Source organism: Bufo bufo, unplaced genomic scaffold (genome assembly GCF_905171765.1).
Source record: "Bufo bufo unplaced genomic scaffold, aBufBuf1.1, whole genome shotgun sequence".
NCBI lineage: Eukaryota > Metazoa > Chordata > Amphibia > Anura > Bufonidae > Bufo > Bufo bufo.
The window spans coordinates 26,561-40,510 of NW_024400071.1; the positions used below are offsets into that span (position 1 = coordinate 26,561).

A 13,950-nucleotide genomic window follows, 5' to 3' on the forward strand; every position below is an offset into this window, starting at 1 on the left:
GCTTAGAATAACCGTTGACAAGCACCCTACTGCAATCCATTGTGCTTTTTTTATGATAAATAAAAGTAAGAAAAAAAGTCAACGGAACAGGGATTCCCAACCAGTCTCCCAAGCTGGTACTTGCCAAGCCTTAAGCTGCTTATCTTCTGCGATCTGACGAGTGCAGGTACATTCAGCTTAGAATAACCGTTGACAAGCACCCTACTGCAATCCATTGTGCTTTTTTTATGATAAATAAAAGTAAGAAAAAAAGTCAACGGAACAAGGGATTCCCAACCAGTCTCCCAAGCTGGTACTTGCCAAGCCTTAAGCTGCTTATCTTCTGCGATCTGACGAGTGCAGGTACATTCAGCTTAGAATAACCGTTGACAAACACCCTACTGCAATCCATTGTGCTTTTTTTATGATAAATAAAAGTAAGAAAAAAAGTCAACGGAACAAGGGATTCCCAACCAGTCTCCCAAGCTGGTACTTGCCAAGCCTTAAGCTGCTTATCTTCTGCGATCTGACGAGTGCAGGTACATTCAGCTTAGAATAACCGTTGACAAACACCCTACTGCAATCCATTGTGCTTTTTTTATGATAAATAAAAGTAATAAAAAAAGTCAACGGAACAAGGGATTCCCAACCAGTCTCCCAAGCTGGTACTTGCCAAGCCTTAAGCTGCTTATCTTCTGCGATCTGACGAGTGCAGGTACATTCAGCTTAGAATAACCGTTGACAAACACCCTACTGCAATCCATTGTGCTTTTTTTATGATAAATAAAAGTAATAAAAAAAGTCAACGGAACAAGGGATTCCCAACCAGTCTCCCAAGCTGGTACTTGCCAAGCCTTAAGCTGCTTATCTTCTGCGATCTGACGAGTGCAGGTACATTCAGCTTAGAATAACCGTTGACAAACACCCTACTGCAATCCATTGTGCTTTTTTTATGATAAATAAAAGTAAGAAAAAAAGTCAACGGAACAAGGGATTCCCAACCAGTCTCCCAAGCTGGTACTTGCCAAGCCTTAAGCTGCTTATCTTCTGCGATCTGACGAGTGCAGGTACATTCAGCTTAGAATAACCGTTGACAAACACCCTACTGCAATCCATTGTGCTTTTTTTATGATAAATAAAAGTAATAAAAAAAGTCAACAGAACAAGGGATTCCCAACCAGTCTCCCAAGCTGGTACTTGCCAAGCCTTAAGCTGCTTATCTTCTGCGATCTGACGAGTGCAGGTACATTCAGCTTAGAATAACCGTTGACAAGCACCCTACTGCAATCCATTGTGCTTTTTTTATGATAAATAAAAGTAATAAAAAAAGTCAACAGAACAAGGGATTCCCAACCAGTCTCCCAAGCTGGTACTTGCCAAGCCTTAAGCTGCTTATCTTCTGCGATCTGACGAGTGCAGGTACATTCAGCTTAGAATAACCGTTGACAAACACCCTACTGCAATCCATTGTGCTTTTTTTATGATAAATAAAAGTAATAAAAAAAGTCAACGAACAAGGGATTCCCAACCAGTCTCCCAAGCTGGTACTTGCCAAGCCTTAAGCTGCTTATCTTCTGCGATCTGACGAGTGCAGGTACATTCAGCTTAGAATAACCGTTGACAAGCACCCTACTGCAATCCATTGTGCTTTTTTTATGATAAATAAAAGTAATAAAAAAAGTCAACGGAACAAGGGATTCCCAACCAGTCTCCCAAGCTGGTACTTGCCAAGCCTTAAGCTGCTTATCTTCTGCGATCTGACGAGTGCAGGTACATTCAGCTTAGAATAACCGTTGACAAGCACCCTACTGCAATCCATTGTGCTTTTTTTATGATAAATAAAAGTAATAAAAAAAGTCAACGGAACAAGGGATTCCCAACCAGTCTCCCAAGCTGGTACTTGCCAAGCCTTAAGCTGCTTATCTTCTGCGATCTGACGAGTGCAGGTACATTCAGCTTAGAATAACCGTTGACAAACACCCTACTGCAATCCATTGTGCTTTTTTTATGATAAATAAAAGTAATAAAAAAAGTCAACGGAACAAGGGATTCCCAACCAGTCTCCCAAGCTGGTACTTGCCAAGCCTTAAGCTGCTTATCTTCTGCGATCTGACGAGTGCAGGTACATTCAGCTTAGAATAACCGTTGACAAGCACCCTACTGCAATCCATTGTGCTTTTTTATGATAAATAAAAGTAAGAAAAAAAGTCAACGGAACAAGGATTCCCAACCAGTCTCCCAAGCTGGTACTTGCCAAGCCTTAAGCTGCTTATCTTCTGCGATCTGACGAGTGCAGGTACATTCAGCTTAGAATAACCGTTGACAAGCACCCTACTGCAATCCATTGTGCTTTTTTTATGATAAATAAAAGTAAGAAAAAAAGTCAACAGAACAAGGGATTCCCAACCAGTCTCCCAAGCTGGTACTTGCCAAGCCTTAAGCTGCTTATCTTCTGCGATCTGACGAGTGCAGGTACATTCAGCTTAGAATAACCGTTGACAAGCACCCTACTGCAATCCATTGTGCTTTTTTTATGATAAATAAAAGTAGGAAAAAAAGTCAACAGAACAAGGGATTCCCAACCAGGCTCCCAAGCTGGTACTTGCCAAGCCTTAAGCTGCTTATCTTCTGCGATCTGATAAGTGCAGGTACATTCAGCTTAGAATAACCGTTGACAAACACCCTACTGCAATCCATTGTGCTTTTTTTATGATAAATAAAAGTAATAAAAAAAAGTGAACGGAACAAAGGATTTCCAACCAGTCTCCCAAGCTGGTACTTGCCAAGCCTTAAGCTGCTTAACTTCTGCGATCTGACGAGTGCAGGTACATTCAGCTTAGAACAACCGTTGACAAACACCCTACTGCAATTCATTGTGCTTTTTTATGATAAATAAAAGAAATAAAAAAGTCAATGGAACAAGGGATTCCCAACCAGTCTCCCAAGCTGGTACTTGCCAAGCCTTAAGCTGCTTATCTTCTGCGATCTGACGAGTGCAGGTACATTCAGCTTAGAATAACCGTTGACAAACACCCTACTGCAATCCATTGTGCTTTTTTTTATGATAAATAAAAGTAAGAAAAAAAGTCAACGGAACAAGGGATTCCCAACCAGTCTCCCAAGCTGGTACTTGCCAAGCCTTAAGCTGCTTATCTTCTGCGATCTGACGAGTGCAGGTACATTCAGCTTAGAATAACCGTTGACAAGCACCCTACTGCAATCCATTGTGCTTTTTTTATGATAAATAAAAGTAATAAAAAAAGTCAACGGAACAAGGGATTCCCAACCAGTCTCCCAAGCTGGTACTTGCCAAGCCTTAAGCTGCTTATCTTCTGCGATCTGACGAGTGCAGGTACATTCAGCTTAGAATAACCGTTGACAAGCACCCTACTGCAATCCATTGTGCTTTTTTTATGATAAATAAAAGTAAGAAAAAAAGTCAACAGAACAAGGGATTCCCAACCAGTCTCCCAAGCTGGTACTTGCCAAGCCTTAAGCTGCTTATCTTCTGCGATCTGACGAGTGCAGGTACATTCAGCTTAGAATAACCGTTGACAAGCACCCTACTGCAATCCATTGTGCTTTTTTTATGATAAATAAAAGTAATAAAAAAAGTCAACAGAACAAGGGATTCCCAACCAGTCTCCCAAGCTGGTACTTGCCAAGCCTTAAGCTGCTTATCTTCTGCGATCTGACGAGTGCAGGTACATTCAGCTTAGAATAACCGTTGACAAACACCCTACTGCAATCCATTGTGCTTTTTTTATGATAAATAAAAGTAATAAAAAAAGTCAACGGAACAAGGGATTCCCAACCAGTCTCCCAAGCTGGTACTTGCCAAGCCTTAAGCTGCTTATCTTCTGCGATCTGACGAGTGCAGGTACATTCAGCTTAGAATAACCGTTGACAAACACCCTACTGCAATCCATTGTGCTTTTTTTATGATAAATAAAAGTAAGAAAAAAAGTCAACGGAACAAGGGATTCCCAACCAGTCTCCCAAGCTGGTACTTGCCAAGCCTTAAGCTGCTTATCTTCTGCGATCTGACGAGTGCAGGTACATTCAGCTTAGAATAACCATTGACAAGCACCCTACTGCAATCCATTGTGCTTTTTTATGATAAATAAAGTAAGAAAAAAAGTCAACAGAAAAACGGATTCCCAACCAGTCTCCCAAGCTGGTACTTGCCAAGCCTTAAGCTGCTTATCTTCTGCGATCTGACGAGTGCAGGTACATTCAGCTTAGAATAACCGTTGACAAACACCCAACTGCAATCCATTGTGCTTTTTTTATGATAAATGAAAGTAATAAAAAAAGTCAACGGAACAAGGGATTTCAAACCAGTCTCCCAAGCTGGTACTTGCCAAGCCTTAAGCTGCTTAACTTCTGCGATCTGACGAGTGAAGGTACATTCAGCTTAGAACAACTATTGACAAACACCCAACTGCAATTCATTGTGCTTTTTAATATTAAATAAATGTAATAAAAAAAGTCAATGGAACAAGGGATTCCCAACCAGTCTCCCAAGCTGGTACTTGCCAAGCCTTAAGCTGCTTATCTTCTGCGATCTGACGAGTGCAGGTACATTCAGCTTAGAATAACCGTTGACAAACACCCTACTGCAATCCATTGTGCTTTTTTTATGATAAATAAAAGTAAGAAAAAAAGTCAACGGAACAAGGGATTCAGAAACCAGTCTCCCAAGCTGGTACTTGCCAAGCCTTAAGCTGCTTATCTTCTGCGATCTGACGAGTGCAGGTACATTCAGCTTAGAATAACCGTTGACAAGCACCCTACTGCAATCCATTGTGCTTTTTTTATGATAAATAAAAGTAATAAAAAAAGTCAACGGAACAAGGGATTCCAACCAGTCTCCCAAGCTGGTACTTGCCAAGCCTTAAGCTGCTTATCTTCTGCGATCTGACGAGTGCAGGTACATTCAGCTTAGAATAACCGTTGACAAACACCCTACTGCAATCCATTGTGCTTTTTTTATGATAAATAAAAGTAAGAAAAAAAGTCAACGGAACAAGGGATTCCCAACCAGTCTCCCAAGCTGGTACTTGCCAAGCCTTAAGCTGCTTATCTTCTGCGATCTGACGAGTGCAGGTACATTCAGCTTAGAATAACCGTTGACAAACACCCTACTGCAATCCATTGTGCTTTTTTTATGATAAATAAAAGTAAGAAAAAAAGTCAACAGAACAAGGGATTCCCAACCAGTCTCCCAAGCTGGTACTTGCCAAGCCTTAAGCTGCTTATCTTCTGCGATCTGACGAGTGCAGGTACATTCAGCTTAGAATAACCGTTGACAAACACCCTACTGCAATCCATTGTGCTTTTTTTATGATAAATAAAAGTAATAAAAAAAGTCAACGGAACAAGGGATTCCCAACCAGTCTCCCAAGCTGGTACTTGCCAAGCCTTAAGCTGCTTATCTTCTGCGATCTGACGAGTGCAGGTACATTCAGCTTAGAATAACCGTTGACAAACACCCTACTGCAATCATTGTGCTTTTTTTATGATAAATAAAAGTAATAAAAAAAGTCAACGGAACAAGGGATTCCCAACCAGTCTCCCAAGCTGGTACTTGCCAAGCCTTAAGCTGCTTATCTTCTGCGATCTGACGAGTGCAGGTACATTCAGCTTAGAATAACCGTTGACAAACACCCTACTGCAATCCATTGTGCTTTTTTTATGATAAATAAAAGTAATAAAAAAAGTCAACGGAACAAGGGATTCCCAACCAGTCTCCCAAGCTGGTACTTGCCAAGCCTTAAGCTGCTTATCTTCTGCGATCTGACGAGTGCAGGTACATTCAGCTTAGAATAACCGTTGACAAACACCCTACTGCAATCCATTGTGCTTTTTTTATGATAAATAAAAGTAATAAAAAAGTCAACGGAACAAGGGATTCCCAACCAGTCTCCCAAGCTGGTACTTGCCAAGCCTTAAGCTGCTTATCTTCTGCGATCTGACGAGTGCAGGTACATTCAGCTTAGAATAACCGTTGACAAGCACCCTACTGCAATCCATTGTGCTTTTTTTATGATAAATAAAAGTAAGAAAAAAAGTCAACGGAACAAGGGATTCCCAACCAGTCTCCCAAGCTGGTACTTGCCAAGCCTTAAGCTGCTTATCTTCTGCGATCTGACGAGTGCAGGTACATTCAGCTTAGAATAACCGTTGACAAACACCCTACTGCAATCCATTGTGCTTTTTTTATGATAAATAAAAGTAATAAAAAAAGTCAACGGAACAAGGGATTCCCAACCAGTCTCCCAAGCTGGTACTTGCCAAGCCTTAAGCTGCTTATCTTCTGCGATCTGACGAGTGCAGGTACATTCAGCTTAGAATAACCGTTGACAAACACCCTACTGCAATCCATTGTGCTTTTTTTATGATAAATAAAAGTAATAAAAAAAGTCAACAGAACAAGGGATTCCCAACCAGTCTCCCAAGCTGGTACTTGCCAAGCCTTAAGCTGCTTATCTTCTGCGATCTGACGAGTGCAGGTACATTCAGCTTAGAATAACCGTTGACAAACACCCTACTGCAATCCATTGTGCTTTTTTTATGATAAATAAAAGTAATAAAAAAAGTCAACGGAACAAGGGATTCCCAACCAGTCTCCCAAGCTGGTACTTGCCAAGCCTTAAGCTGCTTATCTTCTGCGATCTGACGAGTGCAGGTACATTCAGCTTAGAATAACCGTTGACAAACACCCTACTGCAATCCATTGTGCTTTTTTTATGATAAATAAAAGTAATAAAAAAAGTCAACGGAACAAGGGATTCCCAACCAGTCTCCCAAGCTGGTACTTGCCAAGCCTTAAGCTGCTTATCTTCTGCGATCTGACGAGTGCAGGTACATTCAGCTTAGAATAACCGTTGACAAGCACCCTACTGCAATCCATTGTGCTTTTTTTATGATAAATAAAAGTAATAAAAAAAGTCAACGGAACAAGGGATTCCCAACCAGTCTCCCAAGCTGGTACTTGCCAAGCCTTAAGCTGCTTATCTTCTGCGATCTGACGAGTGCAGGTACATTCAGCTTAGAATAACCGTTGACAAACACCCTACTGCAATCATTGTGCTTTTTTTATGATAAATAAAAGTAATAAAAAAAGTCAACGGAACAAGGGATTCCCAACCAGTCTCCCAAGCTGGTACTTGCCAAGCCTTAAGCTGCTTATCTTCTGCGATCTGACGAGTGCAGGTACATTCAGCTTAGAATAACCGTTGACAAACACCCTACTGCAATCCATTGTGCTTTTTTTATGATAAATAAAAGTAATAAAAAAAGTCAACGGAACAAGGGATTCCCAACCAGTCTCCCAAGCTGGTACTTGCCAAGCCTTAAGCTGCTTATCTTCTGCGATCTGACGAGTGCAGGTACATTCAGCTTAGAATAACCGTTGACAAGCACCCTACTGCAATCCATTGTGCTTTTTTTATGATAAATAAAAGTAATAAAAAAAGTCAACGGAACAAGGGATTCCCAACCAGTCTCCCAAGCTGGTACTTGCCAAGCCTTAAGCTGCTTATCTTCTGCGATCTGACGAGTGCAGGTACATTCAGCTTAGAATAACCGTTGACAAACACCCTACTGCAATCCATTGTGCTTTTTTTATGATAAATAAAAGTAAGAAAAAAAGTCAACGGAACAAGGGATTCCCAACCAGTCTCCCAAGCTGGTACTTGCCAAGCCTTAAGCTGCTTATCTTCTGCGATCTGACGAGTGCAGGTACATTCAGCTTAGAATAACCGTTGACAAACACCCTACTGCAATCCATTGTGCTTTTTTTATGATAAATAAAAGTAATAAAAAAAGTCAACGGAACAAGGGATTCCCAACCAGTCTCCCAAGCTGGTACTTGCCAAGCCTTAAGCTGCTTATCTTCTGCGATCTGACGAGTGCAGGTACATTCAGCTTAGAATAACCGTTGACAAACACCCTACTGCAATCCATTGTGCTTTTTTTATGATAAATAAAAGTAATAGAAAAAGTCAACGGAACAAGGGATTCCCAACCAGTCTCCCAAGCTGGTACTTGCCAAGCCTTAAGCTGCTTATCTTCTGCGATCTGACGAGTGCAGGTACATTCAGCTTAGAATAACCGTTGACAAACACCCTACTGCAATCCATTGTGCTTTTTTTATGATAAATAAAAGTAATAAAAAAAGTCAACGGAACAAGGGATTCCCAACCAGTCTCCCAAGCTGGTACTTGCCAAGCCTTAAGCTGCTTATCTTCTGCGATCTGACGAGTGCAGGTACATTCAGCTTAGAATAACCGTTGACAAGCACCCTACTGCAATCCATTGTGCTTTTTTTATGATAAATAAAAGTAAGAAAAAAAGTCAACGGAACAAGGGATTCCCAACCAGTCTCCCAAGCTGGTACTTGCCAAGCCTTAAGCTGCTTATCTTCTGCGATCTGACGAGTGCAGGTACATTCAGCTTAGAATAACCGTTGACAAGCACCCTACTGCAATCCATTGTGCTTTTTTTATGATAAATAAAAGTAATAAAAAAAGTCAACGGAACAAGGGATTCCCAACCAGTCTCCCAAGCTGGTACTTGCCAAGCCTTAAGCTGCTTATCTTCTGCGATCTGACGAGTGCAGGTACATTCAGCTTAGAATAACCGTTGACAAGCACCCTACTGCAATCCATTGTGCTTTTTTTATGATAAATAAAAGTAAGAAAAAAAGTCAACGGAACAAGGGATTCCCAACCAGTCTCCCAAGCTGGTACTTGCCAAGCCTTAAGCTGCTTATCTTCTGCGATCTGACGAGTGCAGGTACATTCAGCTTAGAATAACCGTTGACAAACACCCTACTGCAATCCATTGTGCTTTTTTTATGATAAATAAAAGTAATAAAAAAAGTCAACGGAACAAGGGATTCCCAACCAGTCTCCCAAGCTGGTACTTGCCAAGCCTTAAGCTGCTTATCTTCTGCGATCTGACGAGTGCAGGTACATTCAGCTTAGAATAACCGTTGACAAGCACCCTACTGCAATCCATTGTGCTTTTTTTATGATAAATAAAAGTAATAAAAAAAGTCAACGGAACAAGGGATTCCCAACCAGTCTCCCAAGCTGGTACTTGCCAAGCCTTAAGCTGCTTATCTTCTGCGATCTGACGAGTGCAGGTACATTCAGCTTAGAATAACCGTTGACAAACACCCTACTGCAATCCATTGTGCTTTTTTTATGATAAATAAAAGTAATAAAAAAAGTCAACGGAACAAGGGATTCCCAACCAGTCTCCCAAGCTGGTACTTGCCAAGCCTTAAGCTGCTTATCTTCTGCGATCTGACGAGTGCAGGTACATTCAGCTTAGAATAACCGTTGACAAGCACCCTACTGCAATCCATTGTGCTTTTTTTATGATAAATAAAAGTAAGAAAAAAAGTCAACGGAACAAGGGATTCCCAACCAGTCTCCCAAGCTGGTACTTGCCAAGCCTTAAGCTGCTTATCTTCTGCGATCTGACGAGTGCAGGTACATTCAGCTTAGAATAACCGTTGACAAGCACCCTACTGCAATCCATTGTGCTTTTTTTATGATAAATAAAAGTAATAAAAAAAGTCAACGGAACAAGGGATTCCCAACCAGTCTCCCAAGCTGGTACTTGCCAAGCCTTAAGCTGCTTATCTTCTGCGATCTGACGAGTGCAGGTACATTCAGCTTAGAATAACCGTTGACAAGCACCCTACTGCAATCCATTGTGCTTTTTTTATGATAAATAAAAGTAATAAAAAAAGTCAACGGAACAAGGGATTCCCAACCAGTCTCCCAAGCTGGTACTTGCCAAGCCTTAAGCTGCTTATCTTCTGCGATCTGACGAGTGCAGGTACATTCAGCTTAGAATAACCGTTGACAAGCACCCTACTGCAATCCATTGTGCTTTTTTTATGATAAATAAAAGTAAGAAAAAAAGTCAACGGAACAAGGGATTCCCAACCAGTCTCCCAAGCTGGTACTTGCCAAGCCTTAAGCTGCTTATCTTCTGCGATCTGACGAGTGCAGGTACATTCAGCTTAGAATAACCGTTGACAAGCACCCTACTGCAATCCATTGTGCTTTTTTTATGATAAATAAAAGTAATAAAAAAAGTCAACGGAACAAGGGATTCCCAACCAGTCTCCCAAGCTGGTACTTGCCAAGCCTTAAGCTGCTTATCTTCTGCGATCTGACGAGTGCAGGTACATTCAGCTTAGAATAACCGTTGACAAGCACCCTACTGCAATCCATTGTGCTTTTTTTATGATAAATAAAAGTAAGAAAAAAAGTCAACGGAACAAGGGATTCCCAACCAGTCTCCCAAGCTGGTACTTGCCAAGCCTTAAGCTGCTTATCTTCTGCGATCTGACGAGTGCAGGTACATTCAGCTTAGAATAACCGTTGACAAGCACCCTACTGCAATCCATTGTGCTTTTTTTATGATAAATAAAAGTAATAAAAAAAGTCAACGGAACAAGGGATTCCCAACCAGTCTCCCAAGCTGGTACTTGCCAAGCCTTAAGCTGCTTATCTTCTGCGATCTGACGAGTGCAGGTACATTCAGCTTAGAATAACCGTTGACAAGCACCCTACTGCAATCCATTGTGCTTTTTTTATGATAAATAAAAGTAAGAAAAAAAGTCAACGGAACAAGGGACTCCCAAGCTGGTACTTGCCAAGCCTTAAGCTGCTTATCTTCTGCGATCTGACGAGTGCAGGTACATTCAGCTTAGAATAACCGTTGACAAGCACCCTACTGCAATCCATTGTGCTTTTTTTATGATAAATAAAAGTAATAAAAAAAGTCAACGGAACAAGGGATTCCCAACCAGTCTCCCAAGCTGGTACTTGCCAAGCCTTAAGCTGCTTATCTTCTGCGATCTGACGAGTGCAGGTACATTCAGCTTAGAATAACCGTTGACAAACACCCTACTGCAATCCATTGTGCTTTTTTTATGATAAATAAAAGTAAGAAAAAAAGTCAACGGAACAAGGGATTCCCAACCAGTCTCCCAAGCTGGTACTTGCCAAGCCTTAAGCTGCTTATCTTCTGCGATCTGACGAGTGCAGGTACATTCAGCTTAGAATAACCGTTGACAAACACCCTACTGCAATCCATTGTGCTTTTTTTATGATAAATAAAAGTAATAAAAAAAGTCAACGGAACAAGGGATTCCCAACCAGTCTCCCAAGCTGGTACTTGCCAAGCCTTAAGCTGCTTATCTTCTGCGATCTGACGAGTGCAGGTACATTCAGCTTAGAATAACCGTTGACAAACACCCTACTGCAATCCATTGTGCTTTTTTTATGATAAATAAAAGTAAGAAAAAAAGTCAACGGAACAAGGGATTCCCAACCAGTCTCCCAAGCTGGTACTTGCCAAGCCTTAAGCTGCTTATCTTCTGCGATCTGACGAGTGCAGGTACATTCAGCTTAGAATAACCGTTGACAAGCACCCTACTGCAATCCATTGTGCTTTTTTTATGATAAATAAAAGTAATAAAAAAAGTCAACGGAACAAGGGATTCCCAACCAGTCTCCCAAGCTGGTACTTGCCAAGCCTTAAGCTGCTTATCTTCTGCGATCTGACGAGTGCAGGTACATTCAGCTTAGAATAACCGTTGACAAACACCCTACTGCAATCCATTGTGCTTTTTTTATGATAAATAAAAGTAAGAAAAAAAGTCAACGGAACAAGGGATTCCCAACCAGTCTCCCAAGCTGGTACTTGCCAAGCCTTAAGCTGCTTATCTTCTGCGATCTGACGAGTGCAGGTACATTCAGCTTAGAATAACCGTTGACAAACACCCTACTGCAATCCATTGTGCTTTTTTATGATAAATAAAAGTAATAAAAAAAGTCAACGGAACAAGGGATTCCCAACCAGTCTCCCAAGCTGGTACTTGCCAAGCCTTAAGCTGCTTATCTTCTGCGATCTGACGAGTGCAGGTACATTCAGCTTAGAATAACCGTTGACAAACACCCTACTGCAATCCATTGTGCTTTTTTTATGATAAATAAAAGTAATAAAAAAAGTCAACGGAACAAGGGATTCCCAACCAGTCTCCCAAGCTGGTACTTGCCAAGCCTTAAGCTGCTTATCTTCTGCGATCTGACGAGTGCAGGTACATTCAGCTTAGAATAACCGTTGACAAACACCCTACTGCAATCCATTGTGCTTTTTTTATGATAAATAAAAGTAATAAAAAAAGTCAACGGAACAAGGGATTCCCAACCAGTCTCCCAAGCTGGTACTTGCCAAGCCTTAAGCTGCTTATCTTCTGCGATCTGACGAGTGCAGGTACATTCAGCTTAGAATAACCGTTGACAAACACCCTACTGCAATCCATTGTGCTTTTTTTATGATAAATAAAAGTAAGAAAAAAAGTCAACGGAACAAGGGATTCCCAACCAGTCTCCCAAGCTGGTACTTGCCAAGCCTTAAGCTGCTTATCTTCTGCGATCTGACGAGTGCAGGTACATTCAGCTTAGAATAACCGTTGACAAGCACCCTACTGCAATCCATTGTGCTTTTTTTATGATAAATAAAAGTAATAAAAAAAGTCAACGGAACAAGGGATTCCCAACCAGTCTCCCAAGCTGGTACTTGCCAAGCCTTAAGCTGCTTATCTTCTGCGATCTGACGAGTGCAGGTACATTCAGCTTAGAATAACCGTTGACAAACACCCTACTGCAATCCATTGTGCTTTTTTTATGATAAATAAAAGTAATAAAAAAAGTCAACGGAACAAGGGATTCCCAACCAGTCTCCCAAGCTGGTACTTGCCAAGCCTTAAGCTGCTTATCTTCTGCGATCTGACGAGTGCAGGTACATTCAGCTTAGAATAACCGTTGACAAACACCCTACTGCAATCCATTGTGCTTTTTTTATGATAAATAAAAGTAATAAAAAAAGTCAACGGAACAAGGGATTCCCAACCAGTCTCCCAAGCTGGTACTTGCCAAGCCTTAAGCTGCTTATCTTCTGCGATCTGACGAGTGCAGGTACATTCAGCTTAGAATAACCGTTGACAAGCACCCTACTGCAATCCATTGTGCTTTTTTTATGATAAATAAAAGTAAGAAAAAAAGTCAACGGAACAAGGGATTCCCAACCAGTCTCCCAAGCTGGTACTTGCCAAGCCTTAAGCTGCTTATCTTCTGCGATCTGACGAGTGCAGGTACATTCAGCTTAGAATAACCGTTGACAAACACCCTACTGCAATCCATTGTGCTTTTTTTATGATAAATAAAAGTAAGAAAAAAAGTCAACGGAACAAGGGATTCCCAACCAGTCTCCCAAGCTGGTACTTGCCAAGCCTTAAGCTGCTTATCTTCTGCGATCTGACGAGTGCAGGTACATTCAGCTTAGAATAACCGTTGACAAGCACCCTACTGCAATCCATTGTGCTTTTTTTATGATAAATAAAAGTAATAAAAAAAGTCAACGGAACAAGGGATTCCCAACCAGTCTCCCAAGCTGGTACTTGCCAAGCCTTAAGCTGCTTATCTTCTGCGATCTGACGAGTGCAGGTACATTCAGCTTAGAATAACCGTTGACAAACACCCTACTGCAATCCATTGTGCTTTTTTTATGATAAATAAAAGTAATAAAAAAAGTCAACGGAACAAGGGATTCCCAACCAGTCTCCCAAGCTGGTACTTGCCAAGCCTTAAGCTGCTTATCTTCTGCGATCTGACGAGTGCAGGTACATTCAGCTTAGAATAACCGTTGACAAGCACCCTACTGCAATCCATTGTGCTTTTTTTATGATAAATAAAAGTAAGAAAAAAAGTCAACGGAACAAGGGATTCCCAACCAGTCTCCCAAGCTGGTACTTGCCAAGCCTTAAGCTGCTTATCTTCTGCGATCTGACGAGTGCAGGTACATTCAGCTTAGAATAACCGTTGACAAACACCCTACTGCAATCCATTGTGCTTTTTTTATGATAAATAAAAGTAA

At 41.2% G+C, this 13,950-nt stretch overlaps 74 pseudogenes; all 74 read right to left on the reverse strand.

The window, feature by feature from the left end:
* Positions 1–76: 76 nt before the first annotated feature.
* LOC120983314 lies at positions 77–194 on the reverse strand (annotated as a pseudogene).
* A 57-nt stretch (positions 195–251) lies between these two features.
* On the reverse strand, positions 252–370 carry LOC120983388 (annotated as a pseudogene).
* Positions 371–427: 57 nt separating this feature from the next.
* LOC120983389 lies at positions 428–546 on the reverse strand (annotated as a pseudogene).
* A 57-nt stretch (positions 547–603) lies between these two features.
* LOC120983390 lies at positions 604–722 on the reverse strand (annotated as a pseudogene).
* A 57-nt stretch (positions 723–779) lies between these two features.
* LOC120983392 lies at positions 780–898 on the reverse strand (annotated as a pseudogene).
* A 57-nt stretch (positions 899–955) lies between these two features.
* LOC120983393 lies at positions 956–1,074 on the reverse strand (annotated as a pseudogene).
* Positions 1,075–1,131: 57 nt separating this feature from the next.
* On the reverse strand, positions 1,132–1,250 carry LOC120983304 (annotated as a pseudogene).
* Positions 1,251–1,307: 57 nt separating this feature from the next.
* Positions 1,308–1,426, reverse strand: LOC120983305 (annotated as a pseudogene).
* A 57-nt stretch (positions 1,427–1,483) lies between these two features.
* Positions 1,484–1,601, reverse strand: LOC120983354 (annotated as a pseudogene).
* A 57-nt stretch (positions 1,602–1,658) lies between these two features.
* Positions 1,659–1,777, reverse strand: LOC120983394 (annotated as a pseudogene).
* Positions 1,778–1,834: 57 nt separating this feature from the next.
* Positions 1,835–1,953, reverse strand: LOC120983395 (annotated as a pseudogene).
* A 57-nt stretch (positions 1,954–2,010) lies between these two features.
* Positions 2,011–2,129, reverse strand: LOC120983396 (annotated as a pseudogene).
* Positions 2,130–2,185: 56 nt separating this feature from the next.
* Positions 2,186–2,303, reverse strand: LOC120983299 (annotated as a pseudogene).
* A 57-nt stretch (positions 2,304–2,360) lies between these two features.
* LOC120983306 lies at positions 2,361–2,479 on the reverse strand (annotated as a pseudogene).
* A 57-nt stretch (positions 2,480–2,536) lies between these two features.
* On the reverse strand, positions 2,537–2,655 carry LOC120983346 (annotated as a pseudogene).
* Positions 2,656–2,887: 232 nt separating this feature from the next.
* Positions 2,888–3,006, reverse strand: LOC120983332 (annotated as a pseudogene).
* A 58-nt stretch (positions 3,007–3,064) lies between these two features.
* Positions 3,065–3,183, reverse strand: LOC120983151 (annotated as a pseudogene).
* A 57-nt stretch (positions 3,184–3,240) lies between these two features.
* Positions 3,241–3,359, reverse strand: LOC120983153 (annotated as a pseudogene).
* A 57-nt stretch (positions 3,360–3,416) lies between these two features.
* LOC120983307 lies at positions 3,417–3,535 on the reverse strand (annotated as a pseudogene).
* A 57-nt stretch (positions 3,536–3,592) lies between these two features.
* On the reverse strand, positions 3,593–3,711 carry LOC120983309 (annotated as a pseudogene).
* Positions 3,712–3,768: 57 nt separating this feature from the next.
* Positions 3,769–3,887, reverse strand: LOC120983154 (annotated as a pseudogene).
* Positions 3,888–3,944: 57 nt separating this feature from the next.
* On the reverse strand, positions 3,945–4,063 carry LOC120983318 (annotated as a pseudogene).
* Positions 4,064–4,469: 406 nt separating this feature from the next.
* LOC120983333 lies at positions 4,470–4,588 on the reverse strand (annotated as a pseudogene).
* Positions 4,589–4,822: 234 nt separating this feature from the next.
* Positions 4,823–4,940, reverse strand: LOC120983349 (annotated as a pseudogene).
* Positions 4,941–4,997: 57 nt separating this feature from the next.
* On the reverse strand, positions 4,998–5,116 carry LOC120983155 (annotated as a pseudogene).
* A 57-nt stretch (positions 5,117–5,173) lies between these two features.
* On the reverse strand, positions 5,174–5,292 carry LOC120983310 (annotated as a pseudogene).
* A 57-nt stretch (positions 5,293–5,349) lies between these two features.
* LOC120983156 lies at positions 5,350–5,468 on the reverse strand (annotated as a pseudogene).
* Positions 5,469–5,524: 56 nt separating this feature from the next.
* LOC120983158 lies at positions 5,525–5,643 on the reverse strand (annotated as a pseudogene).
* Positions 5,644–5,700: 57 nt separating this feature from the next.
* Positions 5,701–5,819, reverse strand: LOC120983159 (annotated as a pseudogene).
* A 56-nt stretch (positions 5,820–5,875) lies between these two features.
* LOC120983160 lies at positions 5,876–5,994 on the reverse strand (annotated as a pseudogene).
* Positions 5,995–6,051: 57 nt separating this feature from the next.
* Positions 6,052–6,170, reverse strand: LOC120983161 (annotated as a pseudogene).
* A 57-nt stretch (positions 6,171–6,227) lies between these two features.
* Positions 6,228–6,346, reverse strand: LOC120983162 (annotated as a pseudogene).
* Positions 6,347–6,403: 57 nt separating this feature from the next.
* LOC120983311 lies at positions 6,404–6,522 on the reverse strand (annotated as a pseudogene).
* A 57-nt stretch (positions 6,523–6,579) lies between these two features.
* On the reverse strand, positions 6,580–6,698 carry LOC120983163 (annotated as a pseudogene).
* A 57-nt stretch (positions 6,699–6,755) lies between these two features.
* Positions 6,756–6,874, reverse strand: LOC120983164 (annotated as a pseudogene).
* Positions 6,875–6,931: 57 nt separating this feature from the next.
* Positions 6,932–7,050, reverse strand: LOC120983165 (annotated as a pseudogene).
* Positions 7,051–7,106: 56 nt separating this feature from the next.
* Positions 7,107–7,225, reverse strand: LOC120983166 (annotated as a pseudogene).
* A 57-nt stretch (positions 7,226–7,282) lies between these two features.
* On the reverse strand, positions 7,283–7,401 carry LOC120983167 (annotated as a pseudogene).
* Positions 7,402–7,458: 57 nt separating this feature from the next.
* LOC120983170 lies at positions 7,459–7,577 on the reverse strand (annotated as a pseudogene).
* Positions 7,578–7,634: 57 nt separating this feature from the next.
* LOC120983171 lies at positions 7,635–7,753 on the reverse strand (annotated as a pseudogene).
* A 57-nt stretch (positions 7,754–7,810) lies between these two features.
* LOC120983172 lies at positions 7,811–7,929 on the reverse strand (annotated as a pseudogene).
* Positions 7,930–7,986: 57 nt separating this feature from the next.
* On the reverse strand, positions 7,987–8,105 carry LOC120983173 (annotated as a pseudogene).
* Positions 8,106–8,162: 57 nt separating this feature from the next.
* LOC120983174 lies at positions 8,163–8,281 on the reverse strand (annotated as a pseudogene).
* Positions 8,282–8,338: 57 nt separating this feature from the next.
* Positions 8,339–8,457, reverse strand: LOC120983175 (annotated as a pseudogene).
* A 57-nt stretch (positions 8,458–8,514) lies between these two features.
* LOC120983176 lies at positions 8,515–8,633 on the reverse strand (annotated as a pseudogene).
* Positions 8,634–8,690: 57 nt separating this feature from the next.
* On the reverse strand, positions 8,691–8,809 carry LOC120983177 (annotated as a pseudogene).
* A 57-nt stretch (positions 8,810–8,866) lies between these two features.
* Positions 8,867–8,985, reverse strand: LOC120983178 (annotated as a pseudogene).
* A 57-nt stretch (positions 8,986–9,042) lies between these two features.
* Positions 9,043–9,161, reverse strand: LOC120983179 (annotated as a pseudogene).
* Positions 9,162–9,218: 57 nt separating this feature from the next.
* Positions 9,219–9,337, reverse strand: LOC120983181 (annotated as a pseudogene).
* A 57-nt stretch (positions 9,338–9,394) lies between these two features.
* LOC120983182 lies at positions 9,395–9,513 on the reverse strand (annotated as a pseudogene).
* A 57-nt stretch (positions 9,514–9,570) lies between these two features.
* Positions 9,571–9,689, reverse strand: LOC120983183 (annotated as a pseudogene).
* Positions 9,690–9,746: 57 nt separating this feature from the next.
* Positions 9,747–9,865, reverse strand: LOC120983184 (annotated as a pseudogene).
* Positions 9,866–9,922: 57 nt separating this feature from the next.
* LOC120983185 lies at positions 9,923–10,041 on the reverse strand (annotated as a pseudogene).
* A 57-nt stretch (positions 10,042–10,098) lies between these two features.
* On the reverse strand, positions 10,099–10,217 carry LOC120983186 (annotated as a pseudogene).
* Positions 10,218–10,274: 57 nt separating this feature from the next.
* On the reverse strand, positions 10,275–10,393 carry LOC120983187 (annotated as a pseudogene).
* A 57-nt stretch (positions 10,394–10,450) lies between these two features.
* LOC120983188 lies at positions 10,451–10,569 on the reverse strand (annotated as a pseudogene).
* A 221-nt stretch (positions 10,570–10,790) lies between these two features.
* Positions 10,791–10,909, reverse strand: LOC120983189 (annotated as a pseudogene).
* A 57-nt stretch (positions 10,910–10,966) lies between these two features.
* LOC120983190 lies at positions 10,967–11,085 on the reverse strand (annotated as a pseudogene).
* Positions 11,086–11,142: 57 nt separating this feature from the next.
* Positions 11,143–11,261, reverse strand: LOC120983192 (annotated as a pseudogene).
* A 57-nt stretch (positions 11,262–11,318) lies between these two features.
* On the reverse strand, positions 11,319–11,437 carry LOC120983193 (annotated as a pseudogene).
* A 57-nt stretch (positions 11,438–11,494) lies between these two features.
* LOC120983195 lies at positions 11,495–11,613 on the reverse strand (annotated as a pseudogene).
* Positions 11,614–11,670: 57 nt separating this feature from the next.
* Positions 11,671–11,789, reverse strand: LOC120983196 (annotated as a pseudogene).
* Positions 11,790–11,845: 56 nt separating this feature from the next.
* LOC120983197 lies at positions 11,846–11,964 on the reverse strand (annotated as a pseudogene).
* A 57-nt stretch (positions 11,965–12,021) lies between these two features.
* LOC120983198 lies at positions 12,022–12,140 on the reverse strand (annotated as a pseudogene).
* Positions 12,141–12,197: 57 nt separating this feature from the next.
* LOC120983199 lies at positions 12,198–12,316 on the reverse strand (annotated as a pseudogene).
* A 57-nt stretch (positions 12,317–12,373) lies between these two features.
* Positions 12,374–12,492, reverse strand: LOC120983200 (annotated as a pseudogene).
* A 57-nt stretch (positions 12,493–12,549) lies between these two features.
* On the reverse strand, positions 12,550–12,668 carry LOC120983201 (annotated as a pseudogene).
* Positions 12,669–12,725: 57 nt separating this feature from the next.
* On the reverse strand, positions 12,726–12,844 carry LOC120983202 (annotated as a pseudogene).
* Positions 12,845–12,901: 57 nt separating this feature from the next.
* Positions 12,902–13,020, reverse strand: LOC120983204 (annotated as a pseudogene).
* Positions 13,021–13,077: 57 nt separating this feature from the next.
* On the reverse strand, positions 13,078–13,196 carry LOC120983205 (annotated as a pseudogene).
* Positions 13,197–13,253: 57 nt separating this feature from the next.
* LOC120983206 lies at positions 13,254–13,372 on the reverse strand (annotated as a pseudogene).
* Positions 13,373–13,429: 57 nt separating this feature from the next.
* LOC120983207 lies at positions 13,430–13,548 on the reverse strand (annotated as a pseudogene).
* Positions 13,549–13,605: 57 nt separating this feature from the next.
* On the reverse strand, positions 13,606–13,724 carry LOC120983208 (annotated as a pseudogene).
* Positions 13,725–13,781: 57 nt separating this feature from the next.
* Positions 13,782–13,900, reverse strand: LOC120983209 (annotated as a pseudogene).
* Between the last annotated feature and the right edge of the window lie 50 nt (positions 13,901–13,950).